The sequence below is a fragment of the Pelodiscus sinensis genome, chromosome 1, assembly GCF_052426305.1.
Source record: "Pelodiscus sinensis isolate ZL-2025 chromosome 1, ASM5242630v1, whole genome shotgun sequence".
In the NCBI taxonomy this organism is placed as follows: domain Eukaryota; kingdom Metazoa; phylum Chordata; order Testudines; family Trionychidae; genus Pelodiscus; species Pelodiscus sinensis.
The window spans coordinates 291,395,168-291,414,768 of record NC_143052.1 but is presented as its reverse complement, the minus strand read 5'-3'; the positions used below and the strand labels follow the sequence as shown (position 1 = coordinate 291,414,768).

At 39.9% G+C, this 19,601-nt stretch overlaps 1 protein-coding gene across 16 annotated transcripts in view; it reads left to right on the top strand.

Annotated features, from left to right (window-relative positions):
* TSC22D1 (TSC22 domain family member 1) overlaps window positions 1-19,601 on the top strand; it is a 131,949-nt gene that overhangs the window by 39,611 nt on the left and 72,737 nt on the right. For 6 of the 16 annotated variants that reach the window (XR_016348472.1, XR_016348470.1, XR_016348469.1 and 3 more), the window contains 2 exons: window positions 153-375; window positions 1,571-2,690. The exons of 2 other annotated variants lie outside the window; for them this stretch is intronic. The gene's annotated coding sequence lies outside the window, so the exon portion shown is untranslated. Of the gene's footprint in view, window positions 1-20; window positions 376-1,570; window positions 2,691-19,601 lie in introns of those variants that run through there. 8 more of the 16 variants (XR_016348465.1, XR_016348464.1, XR_016348463.1 and 5 more) reach the window with 2 other exon arrangements.

The following is a 19,601-nucleotide window of genomic DNA, read 5'->3' as shown; positions in this document are numbered from 1 at the left end:
TTTTTTTTTTGGCAAATCAGAGCAATGAAAAACCTGTAAAGAAGCTGCTATTCAGAAGGTATCCAATACTCTTCTCCTTCCCCTTCAGTCTTACCACCTTGTCCTGGAAGTATGGAGTCATACCTTAGCCTTCTGCTTCATTCTTTTTCCAGTTGACCCCTAAAGCAAAGGGAAGAAACCAACAGGAAAGATGATTGAAGAAAGGAAGAAGACAGAATCGAAGAAGTATCTGAGTGAGTCAGTTTCAGGCAGAAGCTTCCAAGGTGCAGAGTCAAAATGAGATTTCCTTTGGGGGAAGGATCTGCTTCCAGGATTTGCTCCTTCCTTGTTCTCTGGGCAGACACTGAATTCTTGAACCCTCCATCAGTGTTGCAGGTAGGTAGAGCCCACTTGGGGATAGCTGCTTGTATTGCCATCTCCTCAAGCCTGGAGGACTGACTTGGCTGGTCCTTTTGTCCTTTCTTCGTTACCCACCTTTCTAGGGTGAGGGGGAAGAACTTCTGGCTCAACAGATTTTTGTGAGAAATAGGGATTATATTTCTCTTCCCTACCCACTTGGCTATAGTTTGGAAAGCTTCCTGTTAAGGGGTTTGTATGTGTACCTCATTGTCTTCAAGCCCAACTGAACTTAAGGGGCTTTGTGCTATAAGCTCTCGTACTGCTTTTCCTCTGTCCCCTTCCTACACAAAAGAACTGATATGACACTGGAAACTGTGTAGGTGGACTCAGACACTAAGCCAGGAAAATCAGATTTACCAGTTTTCACAATTCTTGATGCTTGATTTGCCCGTGGGTCTACAGTGGAGCAGAGTGCTAGGGTAAGAACTCTCATTGTTCAAAGGGGATGTTGTGACCCATCCATGCAGCAAGGCCAGTGGCCCAAAGAATGATTTTAGTGGAAATATTTTTATTAGTTTAAATATAAGCTCTCCCTTCTCACTTCACACCACATGCAGCAGCAGCAGCCTCTCCCTCAGATTATCCACTACCAGACTCCCCATCACAGCGGAGGCAAACAGGCTGTTCTAGGTGTCCCCTGTCTGAAGCAAGAGAAGTCAGTCCTATAATCAGCAATGGGATTCTAGGAGGGCTTTTGCAGCCTCAGTTCAAGGTACAGGCTCCTTTTTCCCCTGTCCTTTCATGCCAAGAAAATTCAGGTAGAACTAGGTTGCACTGAACTATTCGGGTGGATCCAGTGGCTCTTCTTTCCCTCCTCACTCCCCAGAAACTACTGAATGACTTTTTCACCCTTACAGTGTCATGAGCTTTTAGTGGAAAGACAGAGGGCCTTTTAAGATTCCAGATGATGAGACTATTGATGAATCTTGGCTTTTCACAAGTAGGATTTCCTGACACAAATCTGGTTCTGGGAGAAGAGATGAATCCCTTTTCCCAATCAGGCAGGATCCTTGGAGCAAGAATATTGGATGTTTTTTGAGTGGAAGCCCAGGCAGAGCACTGCTCCTAAAATATATATGTTCATTCAGGAGATCTTCTGGTCTCTTGTCCTTCATTGAAGTGTTATGCAGAATGTTTGTTTGATCTGGTTCCTCTTACCTTGCTGTCCCAGGGTTCAAGTAAACACATGGATTAAGCTTGCAAGTCTTCAGCTGTACTACCATGAGCAGATTTTCAAATCTCAGATTAAGTGAAGTTGGGCCGCATCAAAGACATCAGAAGAATTTGTGAAACCTGCTTCTCTTGTGCTCCAGACACTGCTGCTCTTATAAGACCCCCACTTCTCTTGCACTTCTGATTCAATTTCTGTAATTATAAAGCATGACAAGTAATAGATTAATTTAACAGTTTCTCTTTCCCTGGGTTTTTAGGAAAGAGTTGAGCCCAACCTCTCAGAATACCAAGATGTGTAATATTAGATGTTTTGAAATTTCTACAAATTGAATCAAATTGTTAACTTAGATAATAAGTGTTTTGGAGGACTCAGGAGAGAAATGTGGAGGCAGATATAATTCATTGTGCGTGTTAGCCTTTTAAGGTTTATGGGGAAAGCCTCTTATAAGCATAATTAAAATCACTATGTAGCAATTGTTTATAAGAAGTTCTGAATCCAGATTCATTTCAATGTGGTGTCAGATGAAATGAGAAGTAATGTTTCTGGCATTACTTGAAGAGTATTACTGAACATCATATGCAAACTTTTCAGTTTAAGAAATTGCTTCTGAAGAAAAGATTTATTTTTTAAGCTTCAGATTTCTAAAAATCACCCAAAACTAATTTTGGAATTTCATATAGGAAGGGGTGCAGTATTTCCCTTCACCAATAGAAGAGCATCTTTTTTTCCCCTGAGACTTGCTTCTAGCAGGTGGAACAAACTAATCAGATGTTTGTGCCTTTTCCACTTAGTTTCTTAAAAACGTTTCATGGTGAACTGATTAAATACTGCTTAGATCTTTGATTAAATTCACCATATATCTAAATTGCCTAACAATCTTAATACAGCCTACAGGCTACAGTTTCATGGCAGTTGTGATTTATTATTATGATGATGGAATCCATTTCCGCTATAGTATATTGTCTGGAAATAACTGTAGATGGTTCTGCTTAAACACATACTTGTTTACTGAGCCATTCAAATTGGATTTTTGTTAAATTGGGCCCATTCACATGAAAGATTTTTTTAATGTGGTTTTTCCTTTGCCAAAAATAACTACTAAACTATTTATTGCCTACACCCTGATTTCTGCTCCAGTCATGTAGTCTGTAAAACACAATTTATAATTTACTATTTTTTAGAAAATTGATTGAAAATTTTAAGATATGGAACTACAGTAACTGTGGATTAAAAGAAATCAATTTAAAACATACATTTCTGAGGTGATGCTGTACTAAATTCAGTATGGTACATCAAAGCATAGATGTATTCAGCTTTTTAAAGAAAGCAGACTTCCTTTAAGATCAGTGTCTCTTAGTTGACTAGTTTATTTATTATACAAATTTATTTTGGCTTTTTAAAAATGTGTATGCAGAGACTTAAAATCCAAATGTAGAAGTTATTTAAGAACTTCAGAACTCAGCATCTTTAAATCAAAGAAGAAAAGGTCACATACGTACTGAAGCACTGCTGGTATAAGTTCTCTTGTGGATAAGAATCTAAAAATGTTATTAAGTCCCATTGATTTGACATTAAGCACATATTTAAGTGCCCTTGCCAAATAAGCATCCTTCCTTGAACTAAGGTACTAAATAACTTTATTTGGTGAATGATAATCTAAATTCCATTGCAAACTGAGTGAGAATTGTTTTAAAAGGAAAGTCTCGAAAGACACATTGTCAAACCTAAAAAAACCAAAACATTTTTAAGCTTTCAAAAAAAGTACATGGCATTCCTACAACCTCTTGAAATGCAAAACAACTATCCAAATCAAATTTATTTCTGTTAAAGTCCTGTTTTGTTAATCCTTGCACAAAAAAATTGTTGGCTTTTTGATAATTCTGATGGGTGTACTAGCATTGTATAATGTAATCTTGCGGTGCTCTGAAACCTACATCTTGAAACCTGATGGTGTGTTTTTGAAAAGTGCCTGTTAATGATGTATTATCAGATATTAATAAAGGAATAAAAAAATGTTTCCTTATGTTTATATTCTTTTCAGATTTTTCACACAGATTCAGAGCAGGTGATCATTCACCTGTCCTTGTCCTATCTCCAAAATATCTGGATTATAACAAGAAATCCTATCCTGTGATGCTTGCCCAAACCCTAGCAGATTGTCTTGGGACTTGACTCATCTCTGTGTCTGATTTTTTTTTTTTTTTTTTTTTTTGGGGGCTCAACTTCCTTACATCTTAAAACCACTCAAACCTAATTATTTCTCCTTTGTGATCTCTACCTTCTTCAAGTGCCTGTTTTTAGTAATTTGTGACCCTGACTTCTCTGGCAAGTGCAAGTTCAGACTTCCCCCGCTCACCCCATTAAAAAAAATCCTGACTATTGTCACTTTCTTCTCCCTTCCTGTAAAAGTCATAACCAGCTCCCTCAAGCTGTCCCAGTACACCATCAAATCCTGATCTATTCCTCCATTCTTCCTATCCATTCTCTTCAGTCTATCCTGATTCTGTAATACAGCGTCTTGAGAATATGAAGTCTTTTTATTTTTTTCTTCAAAATCCTGCCCCCAACTAGAGCTATTCCTCTTCACTTGCACTCAGAAATGCATTGTCGTTTAGTCCTGTTAAGATCTCTTGGTAGGGTCGTCTGGAGATGTCTCCCTTCATTAGAATGTTGCTATACTCTGAGAAGTAACTACTTAGTGGGTGGAAAAACACCTCCAAGGTTTCATGTTCTTAACACTCTACGCCATCTCAGATTTCCTCAGTTTACAATGAAATAGATGGTGTTGCTTATCTGTCTTCTATACAGACTTATTCTGACTTCTGAAAGTCAAGCTGGGCTCTTTCCTTTTCATGTGTAATCATAAGTAATATGCTGAAGGCCAAATTTGGTTCTCAGGATTTGTTGAGATATAACATTGTGATGCCTGAATGTAGCCGATAGCATAATTCTTAGGGAAGTAGGTTGGCACAGAGGGCATTGAGAACATAAATTAGGCTATAGAAATTTGATCATTAGATATATGAGAGATCATTGAGAGATATGAGAGAGAACACAGCTTGTCTTTGAGGGTAAGATTGGAGGGATGACATTTCGGGGGGACAATTTACATTCAATGTAAGCTGAGTAAATTTGATATGAAAATGGTCATGCGCACACAGTCACACATTGCCTTTTCTTGCAAATTCACTATGAAGAACTGGGAGTTGATTGTGTGATCAGCCATATATTGAAGGGAAGACTGCTGCAGGAGTATATGTGCATGTGGTTCTGATGGAATGGTTCTGAAATCATTAGGTTTGACTGTTTGGGAGAGCATTTTTTTTAAGGGTATGGAGTATGAAAATGATATGAAAAGAAGAGAACATTATTTTTTTTAAACTTTGGGCTTGTTGGTGGAGACAGTGACCCTTTAACGCTTCATGGTTATTTCCCCCTATTTTTAGAATGGGGGGGGGGGGAGATTCTTCTATGCTAAATTTTTCATTTTTTGTTTCATACCGTACTTCTATTACTCCCCTTTTTTATTGTCGAAGCCAACATTGCTATCTTTTGTGTGTGCACCAAGCAAATGGATATCATGAAAACCATGTGGACGTTTCTGGGAACAGTAAGTGGTTAGGTGCTGGTGGCCAAGGAATAAGGGAAGCTCTTATAGCATCTCACAAATTATAGCTTTCTTAGAAGGAAATTAATGAATATTTAGACTCCAGAGGACATGCCCCACCAAACAACACAGATGTGTAAGGTGGGCTATGTTTTAGGGTGAGTATCTTGTGTAACTTTCTTGGTTCACAACTGGTTGCTCTCCCTCCCAGCCCAGGGAAGGAGAGAGCAGGGAAGAAATCACGTACCCTTGTATAGAATTAATGTGAGTAATATTGGAACAAATGTGCTGGTGATTTTGTCATCTTATTTTAGGATCCAGAATGTTGGAAAGGTAAGAAAATGCAATTTGATTCATGTAGTCCACAAGCTGCAGTGTAGGCTTTAAAAGAGGACACAATTGATAGATCCCCCAAGTCTAAACAAGAGTTTAAATGAACATGACAATCTGCCAATAAAAAGTAGCATCCAGTGAATTCTTTCCTGAGACTAAGTCTAGTTAAATTTTTCTTCTGTATTGTTGGAAACGGTTATAAGAAAATGTAAGTGAATGTTCCTTGTTAACTGTGGTGTGTGCTTTGGGTCAGTTTTTAATTTAATTGTTGAAAATTAGAAGAGACTTTGTCAAAATAAATAGCAAGTAGTCAGTTACCAAATTAGATTTTGACTGATTAAATTTAAATGTCCCTTTGATTAAACATAAATTGAAGGGCTCTTCTATTTGCTCTGATTTTTCAATAGCACGTTATCATGGTAAACAAAAAATATATAATATGTGTATTAAATAGCTGATTCTTGGAGTGGAAAAACTCTATTGAGCACATGCTGCTTAGTGGCAGGGAACATAATTCAAGACTGTAGTTTAAATGGCATATTTTTAAAAGTCCATCATTTTCCTCATAGAATCATAATAGGATCTGGAAAAAATTAGCCTATTCCACACCCACACTAGGATGGCTCCTTACAGTACTTCTTATTTGATAAGCAACAAATTTGCCAGCATTGTGCTTGAAATGAGGAGAGAAATAGGATGCAAAGCTTAGTGTCAGAATCCTAGGTCTTTGTGTTCAGAGCTTATATTTGTTCCTACATTTACAGTCATTCTCTAATTTATATATACTGTATACACAAAGTACAGGATAATGCGTAAACAAAGGTAGGTTGGGAACTAAATAAATAGTAAGTAATATTAGCATTAAGAAACTCAGAAAGCAGACCGTGAAATTGTTTTTAGGAGTTCTTGTGGCCCTAGATCAGGAAAGCACTTCCTCTATTGAAAAAAACCTTCAAAAAACAATAATGGTCCTGTAGCACCTTAGGGTACGTCTAGACTACAGGCTTTTGTCGACAGAAGTTTTGTCGACAGATACTGTCGACAAAGCTTCTGTCAACAAAGAGCGTCTAGACTACATCCAGTTCTGTCGACAAAGCAAGCTGCTTTGTCGACATGACAGTGTAGATGCAAAGGACAGTGTAAATGCAATAATGCCTTCTGTCGACAGAACTCTGTTGACAAAAGGCGTTATTCCTCGTAGAATGAGGTTTACAGCCGTCGACAAAACTGAGTTCTGTCGACGTTATGTCGACAGAACTCAGTGACAGTGTAGACGCAGGTATAGTTTTGTCTACAAAAGTCCACTTTTGTCGACAAAACCCTGTAGTCTAGACACACCCTTAGAGACTAACAAATATATAAATAGTCTCTAAGGTGCTGCTACAGGACCATTGTTTAAGGGTGTTTTTTTTTTTTTAAGTTACAGAATAACTCTGCTACCCCTCTGAGTCTTCCTCTATTTCAGTACTTAGTCATGTTCTAGTATATGCTTCGAACTTTCCCAAGTAGGGGTGATCTTTATAATGTTATGTAAGTATTTATAATGTGAGAGAAGTGACAGGATGCAATCTGGGAGGCATACCTGAAATCCAGTATCTGTGTAGACTGAGAATTACTAAGGATGATTGTGGTGGTGGTTCCCAGTGGTGCTCAGAACTGAGTGGCATCTCACTACCATCTGCCTTTGGCAGGAATAAACCTTGTCTTACCTTCTGAGGGTCAGCTCTTTGACGGCATCAAACCGGCAACACAAGCACATCCCTCTCAATCTATGCAGGTTCTTCTGTTCCTCTGCAGGTAAGGAACAGGAACACTCCAACCCCTGAGTGCTCTGACCTCCTTCACCCCATGTTCTGCCTGACATTCATAGATCTGTTACTCCCAAAGCAATAGTACATGGCTTACTACATTATCTCAAGATCGCTGCTTCACTCAATTCACAAGCACTTTAGTTTTGTTTATAGTAGGCCTGTCAGTTAATCACAGTTAATGTATGCAGTTAATGCAAAACAAATTAATTATATTAAACTCATTAATCATTGTTAATTGCACTGTTAAACAATAATAGAATACCAATTTAAATTCTAGGTATTTTTTTTACATTTTCAAATATATTAATTTCAACTACAACACAATGCAAAGTATACAGTGCTCATTTTATATTACTTTTGCAAATACTTGCACTGTGAAAGACGAAATAATATTTTTCAGTTCACCTCATACACATACTGTAGTGCAATCTTCATCATGAAAGTGCAACTTATAAATGTAGAAGTGTTTTTTTTTTTTTCCCTGCATAACTGCTCTGAAAATCCAAACAATGTACAACTTCAGTTCCTGGCCCACACTGTTCCCACAGCTCCGATTGGCCAGGAATGGCAAAGTGCGGCCACTGGGAGCTGCAAGGCTCCATGCCGGTGAATGCTCAGGCAAAGCTTCTGGCAGCCGACTGCAACTAACCCTGACAAATAGTGTCCGGTCCAATTTTTATTTACAGTGTTACCTGACAGTGAGAACAGGCGTTTGCATGGCATTGTTTTAGCTGGCGTCCCAAGGTATTTACTGGTATGTGTCAGATATGTTAAACATTCAAAAGCTATTTCATGCTTTGACTTGTAGGCATAATTTTCAGTGTAGATACATAGCACTCTTTAAATATTAACTGCAGACATCTCATAATAGCTAAGTGTTTCTTTGGCTGTTGGTAGAGAAATCACATAGAAGATTAGGGTTGGAAAAGACCTAAGGAGGCTGTCCAGTCCAACCCCCTGCTCAGAACAGAAACAAACAAAACATCCCCAGCCAAGTATTTATCAGGCTAAGCCTTAAAAACCTCTAAAAACTAAGATTCCACCACCTTCCTTGGTAACACATTCCAGTTCTTCACCCTCTTCCCCCCCCCCCCCAGAAATAGTTTTTCCAACCTAGATCTCCCCAACTGCAAATGGAAAACATTGTTGCTTATTATCTGTCACCACTGAGAGGAATCTAGCTGAATCCTCTTTGGAGACCCCTTTTCTCTTCTGCAGACTAAATAAGCACAGTTCCCTTAGCATTTCCTAATTGTATGCCCCAGCCCCCTAACTATTTTTGCCCCCCTTGGGACTCTCTAATATGTCCATATTCTCTCTGTAGTAGGGGCCCAAAACTGGACTTGTACTCTAGATGTGGCCTCATCAGTGCTGACTAGGGGGGAAATAATTGCTTCTCTTGATTTGCCTGCAGTGCTCCTTTTCTTCAGAACTGTCACTTCTTACCCAGTGTCCAGCCTATTGCAGTGCATGGGATTCTTCTGTCCTAAGTTCAAGACTTGGCACTTGTCCTTGTTGAGCCTCCTCAGATTTTTTTGTCTAGGTCACTCTGGACCTTATCCTGATGACCAAGTATCAGAAGGGTAGCTGTGTTAAGTCTGAATCTGCATAAACAACAAGAAGTCCCATTGCACTTTATAGAGTAACAGATTTATTGGAGCATAAGCTTTCATGGGCAAAGACCCACTTCGTCAGATGCATGTACTAGAAATTCCGGAGACAGGTATAAATATACAGGCAGGTATAATGGGTTATCAGCAAGGCCAGGAGCTGTGAGCCTTTTGCTGTGTCTTCAGTTCCACCTCAACAACTCTGGGAGGAGGCTAGCCCCACCACCATCTCATCTGCTTCAGATCACACCCCTTCCATTGGCCAGAACTCTGGGAGCAGGAACCCTAGGCCAAACAAAGTTCAGGGGAGGCTAGCTCCCAACCCTGCCACTTGTGAATTTTTTGAAGTGGCCTCCCCTTCAAAAATTGTTACCCACCCCTGGTCTAGCTGTGTCTCATAAAATATTATTAGTTTGCAAAACAACATCATTTTTGGGTAATACTTTGGTGTTCAGGTAGTAAAGACACCCCCCTACGCCCCAAAAAAGACAAACATCTCATGAAGTACAGTGGTTCACCTGGCAGAGCATATGTTGATTCTCTGAACAAATACACTATTACTGTGCAGTTAACTTAGCGCTGGGTGGTAGGTTGCAAAAGTACTTAAATTACCCCTCAGCTAAATAAGGAGATGTTTTGATTGATACCAAAGTAGCATGGCCATGCATCGTTATAGGAATGATAGTGATCAATGGCTCAGTGTCCAGTTGACAGCCAGTAAGAACTGAAGTGCCCCAGGGATCTGTCCTGGGTCCAGTTTCATTCAACATCTTCATTAGGATAAACAACGAGAAGTCCCGATGCACCTTATAGGCTAACAGATTTATTGGAGCATGAGCTTTCGTGGGCAAAGACCCACTTTGTCAGATGCATGTAGTGGAAATTCCAGAGGCAGGTATAAATATATACAGCCCTTCAAATAAGCAATATAAAGGGCTTGTACCTGCTGGCAGCTGCTACCGTATTGCCTAGCTCTTACTTATCAAAACATGGGTGTAAGTATCTATACAGAAATGCTATAACTGGAAACCCATACCTCAAATAGCTAAGGGTCAGATTATGATACTCTTGCTAATGCTGGGTAGCATCTTACTCAGTAAACGGTCTAATTGTTTTTGTGGGCATTCAGTCACCTTTCTGACCTGAAACATGTGCTATGGGATGGTCTGGACTAGTCCACTTGACAGAAGCCTTCTGCCAGAACAGCCTTATTGCTGATTTTTGTAATACTCATTCCCTGCTCTAGATATGTCCAAATTCAAGAAAACTAAAAGGTCGACAAAGCTCCTGTTCTTCCTCTTAAATTAATTCCTGGATGGTAAACATGTCTCTCTCCCTTACAAAGTGCCCTTAAAGTCTCCTAACTTAGATGACTTAGAAAAAAATCACCTGTTCCCATGTGATCAGTGACTTAATTGGTGTAGTATACTTTGCCCTGGCCATCAAAAATCAATGTTCCCAGGCTGCTTACAATAAATTACAAGAAGGGTAATTACCTCAATGAGGAAGGTATCAGATTTCACTATTTGCGTTGTGGATGGATCTACACATGTAGAGTGCACAACCATTTTGAGCCAGTCCTCAAGTTCAGGACAGACAGTCCTTTCATTTGGAGGATGGGGGGGGGGGGTTATGGTGCATAACCTAATGGAGGCATTAATCCCTGATTGAGCTGCAATGCTGCTTGTTGCTGCATTACAAATTTATAAATAACAATAAGCAGGTTTATAAAATATAACAAGGCAAAATATTTTTATTGCCCTCCACTCCCTACTGACTTGTCACTCCTAGTTTTCAAAGATGGACTATGTTCTTCCAAATCCTGATGCCAGTATCTGACATAGGATTACACAAGGATTTTATATTTAAAAGCAAAACAAAAGCAAAAACACTCAAACACATAATGACCTGTCTAAAATGAGGCATGAGTCTATGGCATTAGTTGCCAAAGCACACTTTATATTCTCAGATTCATTTCATTGCTCTGTTTCTTTACTTATCAGAAAAATAGAACTCCAAAGACGTAAACAGATAAACACCAGCCAGATGGAGGAAAAAAAAGTATAGTTTACATTAACCCCCCCCCCCCCCATTTATGAAAAACCTAGGATTATCACACTAGAACACATTTTGAAAAAGTTAATAAAAAGGAACACTTAAGTCAGTAATTTTTCTTTCTTTTGCTGCTGGTGAAGATATTTTTCTCTTACAACAATCTTTTTCCCACCTGTAGCATAGTTCTCCATCTCTGTCTTGACACATCCTATTTTTTGTGCTTGTATTACTACGCTTGGGTTTATACACAGCAAGATTTTAGTTAATTGTCTAAAGTCTATCAAGTACTTTTTACCATATACAATGTTAATGGCAACTTCTACTTAGTATACATGCACTAAACTGTCAGTGAATGAAAATGTTATCAAGGGGGAGGAGCTGATGCTAGAATTTTTATATGAATTTTCACTGTTGTAGCTTGACTTTAAAGTAAAAAGTAAGATCTGCCAAGATAGCATTTTTAACCAGTGAGGGCATGCTAATGGGGATATAGTGGTATAATCTGTATAATTTAATAGCACTTAAGAGACATACTAGCTGAACTGTTTTAGTTTTCTTATCATGGTGCTGTTTTACTTTAAAAGATGGGCTTGGGGGTAACTTGTGCATGGATATATACATATATTTGAAGGGAATGTGTGTGCATCAGGTAGTAAATTGAAGATATAATGTTAGACTCTTGGAAAGTGCATATTTTTTTAGTATTGGGTGCTTTTTTATATTTAAAGTAAATAAAAATAAATACATTGTCTACAAAGCTCATACCATAAGTACTGGTCCAGAATAATCATTACTTCCTGCCCACATCTTGCCAAACTTTCCTCCTTAAAACTGAACAACCTCTGACACAGGCATGTAGTTGTAGCTGGTATCTTCACACCACAGTTGTCATGGATCACCCCAAATGTTCTTAATATCCATTATACGCACATCACTTGAGTTGTGTTGCTGGTAACTGAGGCACTGATCCTGAAAACTTATCTTTCCCCATGAGTAGCCTTGATGAAGTCATGAATGGAGTTACACATTTGAAGTGTTTGCAGGATTAGGGTATGACAGTGGGCTTTTTTTTTTAAACAAAATAAAATTCAGTTAAAGGACATTTTGTGCAAGGGAATATTGTTTTCTACAACTTTAAAAAAAGTTCAGGCTAGGGATGTTCAGAATGGTTTAAATTGTTTTGCTATATAAAATTGATTTTGAGTAACTTCTTAAATTTAACTCCTATACCCATATTGGAGCTTTGATTTTTTTTTGTAGGTGTTTGAAAGATGACATTTACAAGGCTTAGCCATCAGTCAGAGCTGAATATCAGCGCTCTAACAATGTTGCTGCTCATTGTAGTTTCCATCAAAATGAATATCTGATTATTAAACAGCAGAAGTGCTTTAAAATCAATTTCCAACCTTTCAAAACCTTTTATAGCACTTAATCAGTCTTTAATGTTCTAGCATATGCCTTAAAAGCTGGGTTTTCTTCATGAAGGAGCTGAGTTGCTGCCACCTTGTGCTGTGCAATACTTCAGTCAGTAAGGGCTTGTTGACATTTTTGGAGTAAAGATCTAGTTTAGCGTGATGTAAAGGTGACAAAATCAGTCCTCTAAAACTGTGAAAATTAGGAATGTAAAATCCTGCTTAATCATTTAACTAGTTAAACAGGGGCAATGTTTAACCTGCCAGGGTGATATAGCCCACTTCCTGACTTGGCCAGGGGGCTGCTCCAGCCCTTACTAATTAATCATAGCAGGTAAGCAGTACTCAGTTAACCATTCACATCCCTAAAGGAGGTCTTGCTACTATAATCCACAATCTGTCATAAAAACCAGGAATCTCGAAGTATGCTGCTTTCCTGGAGCTAGAATTCAGGAGATGACCGAGAGTCTTCCAAGACTGATCAAACCTTCAGATCGCTACACCTTCCTACTTCTCCATGTAGGAACTAACGATACTGCCAAGAATGACCCTGAGCGGGTCACTGCACATTATGTAGCGCTGGGAAGAGGGATCAAGGAGTTTAAGGCAGAAGTGGTGTTCTCATCCATTCCTCTCTGTTGAAGGAAAAGGTCCAGGTACAGATCATCTAATTTTGGAAGTAAATATGAAGTTGTGCAGGTGGTATCAGAGAGAGGGCTTTGGTTTCTTTGACCATGGGATGCTGTTCTGGGCACAAGGATTGCTAGGAAGAGATGGGATCTACCTAATGAGAGGGAAGAACATCTTCACAGGCAGGCTTTTTAAACCTAGTGAGGAGAGCTTTAAACTAGGTTTCTTGGGGGACAGTGACCCTAAGCCCTGAGGTAAGTGGGGAAGTGGGATACTGGGAAGAAACACAAAAAGGAAGGTGCAACAGAGGACAATCCTTGATCGTATGGCGAGTGTAAGGTAATCAGCCAGTTGTCTAAGGTGTCTGTACATGAATGCAAGAAACAAGCAGGAAGAATTAGAAGTCCTGGTACAGTCAAAGAATGGAGAGTTGATGGGATGACTCACATGACTGGAGCACGTCATGGAAGGGTATAAACTGTTCAGGAAGAACAGGCAGGTGAGAAAAAGTGGAGGAGTTGCACTGTATGTAAAAGAGCAGTACGATTGTGCAGAGGTCCAGTGTATAGAAGACGACAAGCCTGTTGAGAGTCTTTGGGATAAGCTTAGCGTCAGGAGCAACAGAGGTGATGTGGTTGGTGTCTGCTATAGACCACCAAATTAGGTTGATAAGGTACACAAGGCTTTCTTCAGATAACTAACAGAAGCTTCCATTATCGCAGACCCTGGTTCTCATGGGGGACTTCAATCACCCTGACATCTGTTTGGAGACTAATACAGCAATACACAGACATCCAGGAAGTTTTTGGAGAATGTTGGGGATAACTTCCTGGTTCAAGATCTGAAGGAACCAACCAGTGGCCATGTGCAGTTTGACTTGCTGCTCACAAACAGGGAGGAACTAGTAGAAGTAGATGTGGGTGGCAGTCTGGGAAGCAGTGATCATAAGATGGTCGATTTCAGGATCCTGTCCAAAGGAAGAAGAGTCACAAAATACACTCCTTGGACTTCAGAAAAGCAGACTTTGACTCCCTCAGAGAACTGATGGGCAGGATTCCCTGGGATGCTAACATGAAGGGGAAAGGAGTCCAGGAGAGCTGGCAGTATTTTAAAGAAGCCTTATTGAAGGCGCAAGAATAAATCGTCCCAGTGCACAGTAAGAAAAGCAAACATGGTAGGCAACCAGATTGGCTTAGCTTAGTGAAATTGTTGGTGAGCTTAAACACACAAAGGAAGCTTACAAGAAGTAGAAATTTGGACAAATGACTAGGGAGGAGTATAAATATATTGCTGGAACCTGCAGGGGTGTAATCAGGAAGGCCAAAGCACAATTGGAATTGCAGCCAGTAAGAGATGGGAAGGGTAACGAGAGGTTTCTATAGGCATGTTAGCAATAAGAGGATGATCAAGGAGGGTGTGGGACCCTTACTAGATGAGGGAGGTAATATTCTGACAGGTGATGTGGGAAAAGCTGAAGTACAGGCAGTCCCCGAGTTACGCGGATCCGACTTAAGTTGGATCCGCAGTTACGAACGCAGATTTTCTCGCCCCGGAGGACTAGAGCGCCGGGACGCCTGGTCCCGCCACCCACCTCCTCCAGGGCGAGAAAAGCTGCTCCCCGTCTCCCTGGTCTGCTGGGGGAGCCAGCAGATCAGGGAGACGGGGAGCAAAGCGGCGGAGGACCCAGGCCGGACCCGTGGCGCTTCCAGCTGATCTGGAAGCGCCGTGGTCCGGCCTGGGTCCTCCGCCGCTTTGCTCCGCGTCTCCCTGGTCTTCTGGGGGGGGGGGGGGGGAGAACGCAGCTGCTCTGCCCCAGGCGTCCCCAAGTGAGCCGCTGCTGAAACTGACCAGCGGCTGACTACAGGAAGCCCGAGGCAGAGTTGCTCTGCCCCGGGCTTCCTGGAATCAGCTGCTGATCAGTTTCAGCAGCAGCTGACTTGGGGACGCCTGGGGTTCTTAAGTTGAATCTGTATGTAAGTCGGAACTGGTGTCCAGATTCAGCCGCTGTTGAAACTGATCAGTTTCAGCAGCGGCTGAATTTGGATGCCAGTTCCGACTTACATACAGATTCAACTTAGGGACTGTAGGTTTGTTCTTATCTTGTACGTAACCCGGGGACTGCCTGTACTCAATGCTTTTTTTGCCTCGGTATTCACGGACAAGGTGAGCTCCCAGACTACTGCACTAGGCAACACAGTTTGGGAAGGAGATGGGCAGCCATCGGTGGAAAAAGGACAGGTTAAGGACTATTTAGAAAAATTGGATATACATAAATCCATGGGACTGGATTTAACGCATCAGAGTGCTGACGGAGTTGGCAGATGTCGTTGCAGAACCTTTGGCCATTATCTTTGAAAACTCGTGGCGATTGGGAGAGGTCCTGGATGATTGGAAAAAGCCAAATGTACTGCCCATTTTTTAAAAAGGGAAGGATGACAATCCAGAGAATTACAGCCCAGTCAGCTTCATCTCAGTTTCCGGAAAAATCATGGAGGGGATCCTCAAGAAATCCATTTTGAAGCACTTGAAAGAGAGGAAAGTGATCACAAATACTCAACATGGATTCACCAAGGGCAAGTCATGCCTGACCAACCTGATTACCTTCTATGATGAGGTAATTGGATCTGTGGACCCCGGGGAAGTCAGTGATTTGATATACCTTGACTTTAGCAAAGCTTTTGATTCTCCTACAATATTCTTGCCAGCAAGTTAAGGAAGTATGAATTGGATAAATGACTTTAAGGTGGATAGAAATCTGGCTACACTGTCGAGCTCAGTGGGTAGTGATCAATGGCTCAATATCTGGTTGATGGATGGTTTCAAGCAGAGTGCCCCAAGGATCAGTTCTAGGGCTGATTTTGTTCAATATCTTTTAGTGATCGGGATGAGGGGATGGATTGCACCCTCAGCAAATTTGCAGATGACACTAAGCTAGTAGGAGTTAGAGGGTCCGGAGTGGATAGAGTCCAGAGTGACCTAGACAAAATGGAGGATTGGGCCAAAAGACATCTGATGAGGTTCAACCAAGGACAAGTGCAGACAGAACTTGGGATGGAAGAATCCCAAGCATTGTTACAGGCTGGCAACTGACTGGCTAAGCATCAATTTAATATTCCTGTCTTAGTGGGTGGTGATTCCTGAGACTACATGCTGAAGAATTTCCATAAGGGATCTATCCATTATTTAATGCAATGGTTCCCAAGCTATGGTCTGCAGCCCCCTGGTGGTCTGTGATGGTACTGCGGGGGGTCCGTGGAAAGCTTTTAAAAGGTGACGTGGTGGGCCTGATTCATACTTTTTCCTTTTCCTTTTTTCTCCCCCAGGGAGGGGGATCTGAAGTTTTGATTTATTGAAAAGGGGTCTGTATTCTCAAAAAGGTTGGGGACCACTGATTTGATGAAATTCAGAAGTTTCACAAGCTTGTCATTGTTCTTGTGGGTCTCTGTCTTTGTACAAAGTAATATATCAAAGCTTTTATGTGTCAGTAGGAGATGGATATGTTACTAAGCAAAAACTTCTGAGATTCTTTCTAGTCACATCTCCGACTCTTGAATTTCTGAGAGTAAATCACTATGGTTAAATGGACTTTACTAATGGGTACCAGCTATTCTATCCATATAGTATTAAATACATTAGTATCATGTCTTGCACTGTGCCTTAGCTTTTAAGATTAGATTAAATGGAAGTTTACAATGTGTATATTCTACATAGAGACATTAGATTGTATATTGGTATTACAGTAGTGCTAGAAGCGCCAGACAAGCTTGGTTCCCATTGTGCAGTCACATGTTTCCTGTCCCAAAGAGCTTAGTCTTAGGTTTTTAGCTTTGCGTAAGAGTAGTCCAAATGAAGTCAATATGCCCTGATGGACAGTCAATGATAAATTGCCTCATTGGCAAGCTGCAGCAAGAGAGTAACACAGGGGAGATGACAGGAGTTTGGAATAATATAATATGAAAAGGTTTTATGTACACTCATGTACATGTTGGAACTGATTGTCTGTTTCATAGCTGTGAATAAACTGAGGGAGTTACAGGCCACTGCTGCACTTGAAATGATGAAGCAGTTTTGATGTGGTCAAAAGTGACATCAATAACAATGGCAATTGTTGCACTCAGCCCAGAGTGTTACTTAGCTTTCTGGGATTGCCAGGATGCTTAGTCCCACCCACAGTTCCATGTCACTGTCAAATCAGGAGGCCTCTTCTAGGGAATCTTCATCTTCAGTTTTACAATAGCCTTACCTTTTAAGACATGCATCAGGTTTCATGAATTTATAAAAACAATGCCAATTTGATCTGCCTTTGTGTATTCATTTTTGAAGATTACATGAGACCTCAGATTTCACTTAGACCATGAATTTGGAAGTCTGAATGTGGGTATATTAATTTGCTCAAATTTTGTAAAACAGCTATTATGACCCTCCGTAGTACCATCTTCTTGATTTTTCATGCTTGATGTTTTCAAGATGTTAACGTCCTCCCTGTTCAGCTTTACTAAAAGTTTCTCTTAAGGTAGCAAACTGCTATTTTTATGTTTTCTTAGTGGAAATGCATTTAATTTTGCAGTACTGCAATGTAAATTAGGTATGCTGTTTTGGAGAGAAAATGAAATATTTCATTGTTTTAAAGAGAATGTATATAGTGGTCCTTTGCTTACTTTTTATATTTTTATTTTGTGTTCTTGTAATGTCCCCAGGATGCAAAGTGCTGTGTACCTATAAAGGAAGATAGTGTCTGTGCCAAAAAATGTAAAATATAAAAAGAAAGCAACGTACAAAGGGCATGTTCTCCAATTTATTCCGTATCAGTATCTAATGCTTAGATCTAATCTAATGAGGGTAATGGAGTAAAATGATCAATATGGAATTTCACAGTGCCTTATATCTCTAGCATTTATCACATAATGCCTGTTAAAGGGAAACAATTTTTCTTTTTGTAATGAATTGCATTTGCTCAGTTGAACTGAGACAGCAAGGTAAATTGAAACTTAAGTTATTATGTAGAGACATTCCCCTTGCTGTAAAGGGGACTGCATTGGCTTCAATGGGCAGGAAGAGGGAGAAACAGGAGGAATCAAACCAAATAAGGTGAAAACACCTGGACAGGCTAGGTGTGTTCTTTTTATGCCTTCATATCTGTATGACTGTGTGGTTTCTTGTTCATTTTTAGCCTGAATTCATATTTTGATAAACCTTGCTAATTTACACTGAGGGAAGTCCCATTACTGCATATTGTTAATGAATAAGTGAGTAATACACAGAATACAAGACAAGACTAATGCATCCTAAAGCATATTTAAATCATTTTCTGAACTAAAATTAAATTTTAACTTTACCACTAATTTATAGTACTGTATACTAGTATGTACTAAAGGTTTATCTTGTAGTTTTTTTTACTGTAGAAATCTGTAATGTGAGGGGTTTGGTCTCTTTTTACCATTCAATCTTCAAGAGGACTTGCTAGCTTTTGTAGAAATAGATTAATGTAGTTCTGCTCTTTCCATGCCCCTTCTGTCTCTATGATCTTTACCTGAAAAGTTAGTTACCAGTAAGTTTGTGACTCCATTTGAATTCTGCCAATATATGTTCAACTATACAGTAGAAACAGTTGTACAGCACTTCTACAGTTTTAAGACCAAAAATATGTCCATATCAGTGTTAGTTACAATCCACTGGATCTGTATATCATATTTTTGTCCAGTATCGTTCTATGTGAAGTTAGAAATATCAAGAGTGAATCTGTTCATAGTTCTAACATTGTTAATGAAGGCCATTAGTGGTACTTTAGGTATTTAATGATTCAGTACTCAAATCAATGACTTGTGAATGGTCTTGTTTGTTCTGTAAGACCAAACAAATGATTGGTCCTAGAAAGACATCCTGAACCTGGTAATTTTCCCTGGGGAGCGGGAGATGGAAAATAAAGGATTTCTGCTCTGAGGGGAGAGAGTCTATTTAATCAATGGGAAGCAAATCAGCCTTTTGTCTTCAGCTGGCTTTTGAAACTCTGTTGTACCCTAAGAGGATACAAAAAAACTCAAGCTCATCTGAAGAAGTAGATTTTGCCCACAAAAGCTCATGATACTATATGTATCTCTGTTAGTCTCTTAGGTGCCACATGACTACTCCTTTTTGAAGAAAGCTGTAGGCCCAAGTCAGAGTAAAAGATCAGTTCTGATTTGAAGCTTATATCTGAAATAAGAACAGCTGTTCAGGGTAAGAATTTGCATGTAATACGTTTTGTAGTGGATTAGAACAGCTTAAGCATTTTCTATTAATTTTAATTTAGATACTAATAATACGTTAATAAATACTGTTTCCTGTCTTATTTTCTTGTGCCTGTATTGGAAAAGTATTCTGTTGCATTTTTTTATGTTGTCTTTTATATTAAAACTAGCAAATTAGCCCGTCAGAAGATGGGATTTTCAGGTCTCTCCTCCATGTCAGTCTTCTCTCCTGAGTCTCCCGTCTCTCGCTCCATGTCTCTTTCTTCCTCCTCCTGTCTGTCTCTCTCTCTCTCAGCTCTCTCTGTTCTCCTCCACCTTCTGCCTCTCTCTCCATCTCTCTCTT